The sequence below is a fragment of the Artibeus jamaicensis genome, unplaced genomic scaffold (assembly GCF_021234435.1).
Source record: "Artibeus jamaicensis isolate MK-2021 breed Jamaican fruit bat unplaced genomic scaffold, CSHL_Jam_final contig_2439, whole genome shotgun sequence".
NCBI lineage: Eukaryota > Metazoa > Chordata > Mammalia > Chiroptera > Phyllostomidae > Artibeus > Artibeus jamaicensis.
In genome coordinates this window covers 52,156-58,639 of record NW_026521521.1, presented here as the reverse complement: position 1 = coordinate 58,639, position 6,484 = coordinate 52,156, and the positions used below count along the sequence as shown (strand labels likewise).

Below are 6,484 nucleotides of genomic sequence, written 5' to 3'. Positions count from 1 at the left end.
TTCCTTTCCCCCTGCTGTGTCCTGGGACCGGGTGCTCCGCTTCTGCCCGGCTGGCTTCTCAGAGTCTGCATCCCACAGTCTCCAACCCGCTGCACCCAACTGGCAGAAGCTGCTACCTTGAACCGCATCTTAGCACACCTGGAAGTAATGGGTCATGGGATGTGTGGGGACTGGGCAGGTCGGGGTTAGGACCGAGATGGGAGTGGACCAGAAGAACTCAGGGAAGGTTTGGGCTGGGTTTTGGGGGATGGGACAGGAATGGGGAGGTTGGTGCCCTAACTCAAGGGGAACAAGGACCTGAGAAAGGAGGGTCTTGGAGGAAGATCACATGAGGTGATAGACCAGAGGCCTAGGCCAACTCAGGAGGGTCTAGGGGCACCGTACGCAGGCCAGTCTGTTAGTTTGTTCCACAGTGACCTCTTTATTTCCTTCACAGCACTAGCTACAGTCAGTGGTAATTAGCTGTATTCCTTCATTTCCTCAGTTTCCATTAGAAGGTAACTTTCAGAATAGGGGAAGTCTGAGTCTCCTAGCATTCCCCAGTGTTCTAACAGTACTGAGACGTAATGTGCATCCACTGTGGAGAGCAGGGCCAATAAAATGGCATTGGTCTAATCAATATAGCGCAAAGTATATAAAATAAAGTGGAGTCACTCATGTCAGTGAAAATGCCTGTCAATCAGCCATGACACTTTGGTTCCAGAGGGAAACTCCCTGAGTTAGAGCAGACACATCTGGCCAGGAGATACACACAGATATCTGCATAAGTCATCAGAATAGCCATATCTGCAGAGTGGGACCACCCATAGATATACTCCTGGGGAAATTCTACACTTGCCATCATGGTGGCCAAGCACAACAGCTATGTACTACCAATAGATTCCTGGGCAAATTTCCCACTTGTTATCAGGGTGCCAACACACTTATTAAAAGACCCAGAAGGGTGGAATATACCACTTTCAAGGTATAACTGAGGAAGGCTCCAGACCACTGCTGAGATAGCTGACCTCCACACACCAGAGTGCTGCTCCATGCCAGGCTGATCTCCCTTATCATCAGCTGCTGCAGGCTCTGCCCTTGCTTCTCCCCTGGCTCTGGAGATCCTTTCTTGCAAGACGCTGACAAATCCCTTGGCTAAAGTGTTGCCACCTGGACCCACAGACTGAGACTTTGGAACTTGGGTTTGTTATCCCCCATTGATTGCTCTGTATGTGTATGTTATATTTTTCTTAGATTGTTAGAGTATAAGTAAGATAGTAATGTATGTTGATGTTTTCCTTTGAGAGAACCTGTATTCAATAAAAGTGAGTGAATAGCAAAAACAAACAAACAAACAAAAACAAAATGAAAAACCAAAAATCCAGAAGGCACCTTAATTCCTGAAGACCATTCCAAATCATAATCCAGGACTGCAGTTCTGAACCAGAAAGTGCAGTGATTCAATTGAAAATGAAGGGAACAGGGAGTGCCAAGAATCAGAGGAGAGTCCCTGAGTGAAAGCAATTGGCAGCTACTAGGAGCTTCCAAATGCAAACCCTGGGCCCCCAAGTCCAGGATGTCAATGGGACTCCCCACCAAATACTGAGGCTTACTTGAGAGCTCCAAAGGTGTCCCACCAGAGTGGCCAGAAAATGAAACGAGAAAAGTCAGTGTTCCCACTGTTCGTCACTACCAGAACCAATAAGTAGAGACTAGGATTGAATCTTTACAGGAGTTTTATTCAGATGCCAGCAATCTGAGAAGAGGGCAGGTTATGTACCCTAAAAGCCATCTTCACAACTCATCTCAAACCACTCTTTTTATAAAGAGGAGAAAAAAGTAGGGAAGGGAAAAAAACGGTTAATCAGATAAGAGTTGTGCTCCAGCAGTAATTTTCCTGGTATTGCTTGATTTGCTCATCAACCATTCTTTATCTGCATCATGGACATTTTCTCCCTGGAACACAATGGCTCAGAAACCATCTTGAATACTTGCAGACTCCCTGGAACACATAAGTTGAATTTCTGGCCGACATCCTGGAGTCACATAGGTCATGTTTTCCAGTTCTTGGAACAACAGCTTTCCACATGCATTAATCACTTAAGCCTATTAATTATAACTACAGCTAAAATCTTTAACACTTGAATTCCCATATTAGTGTGTGTGTGTGTGTGTGTGTGTGTGTGTGTGTATGTAATAGAATATGATAGAATAATAATAGAATATGACTCAGCCATAAAAAAGAATGAGATATTACCATTTGCAACAACATGGAAGTACTAAGAGGGTATTATGCTAAATGAAATAAGTAGACAGAGAAAGACAAGTACCATGTGATTTCATTTATCTGTTGAATCAAAAAAACAAAATAAACAAAGAAAACAAAATGATGGTTGCCACATGTGTGGCAGTTGGGGGCTAGGTGAAAAAGGTGAAGGGGTTAAGAAGTACAGATTTGTAGTTACAAAACAATCACAGGATGTAAAGTACAGCATAGGGGTTATAGCCAATAATATGGTGCCAGATGGGTACTAGACTTATTGGGGAGATCCATTTATAAGTTACATAAATGTCTAACTACTATGCTATACACATCAAACTAATATAACATTGTATGTCAAACATATTTTTTAATATCACAGTTTTTCTTTAATTACTATGCTTTCTATAGGCAAAATGGGTACACATTTATGAAATAACAAAATCTGCTTCTTTTTTAAAATGACTGATTTCAGAAAAACTAGTGAAAGTAAATTCAGCATTGTTGGTTTTTAGTGAATCTTAATTTTAAAGCAATTTCAAAAATTAAATAAATAAAAAATAAAGGCAATTTTACACATGTCAAGGTTGCTGGAGGAAGCTTTCACACTTCTAAACCACTTTGGAGGCTTAGAACTGAACAAAAACGTGTTACAATGAGACACTGAACATTTGCATGCCCTGAGAGAGGAGATGGGTCCATCGTGTGGGGCAGGATGGCCCAGGTGAGATGAGTGTTTAAGGAAAAGCAGGAATTCAAAGCCAGTATCCATCATGAGCACTTAGGGTCCATGGGCTGAGCCCCCATGGCAGGCAGTGGTGCATACCTCAATGTGGCTTTTCAAAGAGTTATTCAAGATCTGGGGAATACAGTCTCTGCTCATTGTTTTTCTTTTTAGTAAAGTCTCAGCAGTGCCATGACCTCATTTTCGAATATTTATGGGGCTGGTTTTGCTTCTGTAGCTTAGTAGTAAATCTCCCAGTCACTACTGGGCTCATTAATCAGGCAATCATAGAGGTTCAGCTGTTTCTCTGTTATGTGGTGCAGATAGTCTTTAGCAAAGAGGCTAGTTCTCCAGCATTCCCCACTTCCTGCTCTCATAGAGCAGGTGGATTCTTTTGGTTTCTATGAAATCATCAGCTCGTTCCTGCCATGGAGGCAAAGGGATTTCAATCATATCTTTCTGGGAATCTGTGGGGCTGTCACCTCTGTAGAACTGGTGACAGTTCTACACCTCTGAATGATATCATACTGAGCAAAAGACACTCTAGGTGGTGCCTTGACAAAGCAAGCATCTGCTGAGAGCACTGGTAGGTCCCAACACAGGCTAGATGCCTGGAGGCCTCCTAAAACCAAAGAGAACTGGATAGCTTGCTGCTTCTCCAGAGGACCCATGCTACAAGAGACAGGGGCCAATACAGCTTGGCAGCCTCTCTCTTGAGAAGAAGAGAGAAGCATGCATCCAAAATTTGTGCTTTTCAAGGAGCTGCTCAAGAAACTGGTTTCTATCTTCACCAACTTGCAGTTCTGATGGGACCTGGAATACTCTAGAAGCCTTGTGACTATTGAGACCAAGAGGAGCTGAGAGGTTTGTGGCAGCTCCACAGAATCCAAGTGAGAGCCAGCAACATGGTCACTGACATTTGTTCTGTACCAGAAGCCTGCCTGTATGTCAACCATAATTTTAAAACTATTTAAAAAACCTCTTTAAAAACCTTTTTGAGGCTAGACTATCTTTTATCAACACTACTGATGCACACCACAACATGAATGAATGTCAAACATAGCACTGAGCAAAAAAAGAAAAGAATCAAAGAATACATATATATTGTTTTACTTACATGACAATTTAAAAACTAGCCAATGGGCCCTGGCTGGTGTAGCTCAGTGGATTGAGCGTGGGCCTGGGAACCAAGCAACCACGGTTCGATTCCCAGTCAGGACACATGCCTGGGTTGCAGGCCAGTTCTCTCTCTCTCTCCTTCCTTTCCCCTCTAAAGATAAATAAATAAAATCTTAAAAAAAAAACAAAACTAGCCAATGGAGATAAAAGTGACAATAGGGACTATGTCTTGAGAGTATTGCCTGGAAAGAAGCATAGGAGAACTATCTGGGTTGAAGAAAGTGTTTTATATTTTCATCTGGGAGGTGGCCACTTGGGGTATGAATACATACAACTTTATTGATTAAGATATCTGTACTGTGCCCTAGCTGTTATGGCTCAGTTGGTTGGGTGTCATCCTATGGGGCAAAAGGTTGTTGGTTTGGTTCCTGATCACCTGGGTTTCTGGTTCCTCCTGGTCCAGGCATGTGGGAGAGGCAACTGATGTTTTTCTCTCATATCAGTTGTTTCTCTCCCTCTTTCTATCTCCCTTCCCCACTCTCTAGAAAATAATAAATAAAATCTTTTAAAAAGATATTAGAACTGTATATATACTAAATACCCCATAGTAAAGATTTAAAAACAAATTCTAAATTTAAAAAAGTAATCTCATGCTAAAATTAAAATACTTTTTTCCCAGATAAAAGAAGAAGGAGGGAGGGAGACAATAGTGGAAGAGAGAGAAAATAAAGTAACCACACAGCATGTCAGATGACACAAGGAGTCCTGTGAAGAAGAAGTAGGCACAGGGCAAAAGGACAGCCAGACCAGGCTGGAGTCCAGAGGAAAGGGGGAAAGGAGCCAGGTGTGAGGCTGATGGGGCTTTGAGTGTCATCTGCTGAGGCTTCCTTTTCCTGTGTGTTGCCTGCATTTCTTCTAGGATCCGATGAAGGGCTTCATTAGCCCTGACAAGTGAAATTCTCAGTAAAACATTGTGAAGCTCCAACAAAAGGTCTAACAACATTGTGATTTTTGTTCATCTTTTAAAAATATCCAACATTGAATTGTTAGGGAGCCCTCACCCTCTTTGGATAGTGCCCTGTGTAGCCAGGTTACAGGCTACATCACTCCTAACCCAGTTGTACTCTTTTGTTCCCTCCTCACCCATATACCTGGAAGTGGTTACTCTTATCACTGTTCTTCCCTGCCAAGGAAACCAAGCCTGAATGAAAGGAGGTGGGGACTCACTAAACACACTTGTCTGAGCTGATGTTGAGTCCAGCACTGCTGGCTCCTGAGCATGCGTTGAGCATTGCCTCTTAGGTGGAAGTCCATTAGGGCCGGAAGCCAGAAGAAATGTAAGAATATCTGGCTCTAGCCCTGGTGCCACATTAATGACATGGGTGTGCACACAGACCCCACATGGGCATACACTGGAGATCCAGCAAGCAGATTAGCTCTCTAGGATGGGTTGTGGGGCTGATGTGGCAGGGTTGACCCAAAATCCCAGGCTGTAGAGATGAACAGTCTTTAAATATATATATATATATATATATTACAGTTACAGTTACAGTTACCTCGTTTTTTTTCTCCCTTTTATCCCCCTCCAGCATTCCCCCTCCTTAGTTCCCATACATGGGTCATACATGTAAGTTCTTTGGCTTCTTTATTTCCTATACTATTCTTAACTCCCCCCTGTCTATTTTGCACCTACTATTTATGCTTATTCCTTGTACCTTTTCCCCAATTCTCCCCCAATCTCCCTGATGATAACTATCCATGTGTTCTCTGTTTCTGTGATTCTGTTCCTGTTCTAGTTATTTGCTTATTTTATTTTTCTAGGTTCAGTTGTTGATAGTTGTGAGTTAGTTGTCAATTTACTCTTGCCAGTTTTGATTTTCTGCTTTTTCTTGGACAGTCCCTTTAACATTTCATATAATAAGGGCTTGGTGATGACAAAATCCTTTAACTTGACCTTATCTGGGAAGCACTTTATCTACTCTTCCATTCTAAATTATAGCTTTGCTGGACAGAGTAATCTTGGATGTGGGTACTCGCCTTTCATAACTTTGAATACTTCTTTCTAGCTCCTTCTTGCCTGCAAGGTTTCTTTTGAGAAATCAACTGATAGTCTTATGGGAACTCCTTTGTAAGTAACTCTCTTCTTTCCTCTTGCAGCTTTTAGGATTCTCTTCTTATCTTTAATCTTTTGCAATTTAATTATGATGTGTCTTGGTGTATTCCTCCTTGAGTCCAACTTCTTTGGGACTCTCTGAGCTTCCTTGATTTGTATGTCTATTTCCTTCACCAGATTGGGGACGTTTTTCTTAACTACTTTTTCAAATAAGTTTTCAATTTGAAAAAGTTTTCAAGTTGTTCCCTTATTTGAAGGGAACAATTATTGCTTGTTTCCTTCTTCTTCT

At 42.0% G+C, this 6,484-nt stretch overlaps 1 pseudogene; it reads right to left on the bottom strand.

The window, feature by feature from the left end:
- Window positions 1-3,066: 3,066 nt before the first annotated feature.
- Window positions 3,067-3,534, bottom strand: LOC128626951 (succinate dehydrogenase assembly factor 2, mitochondrial-like; annotated as a pseudogene).
- Between the last annotated feature and the right edge of the window lie 2,950 nt (window positions 3,535-6,484).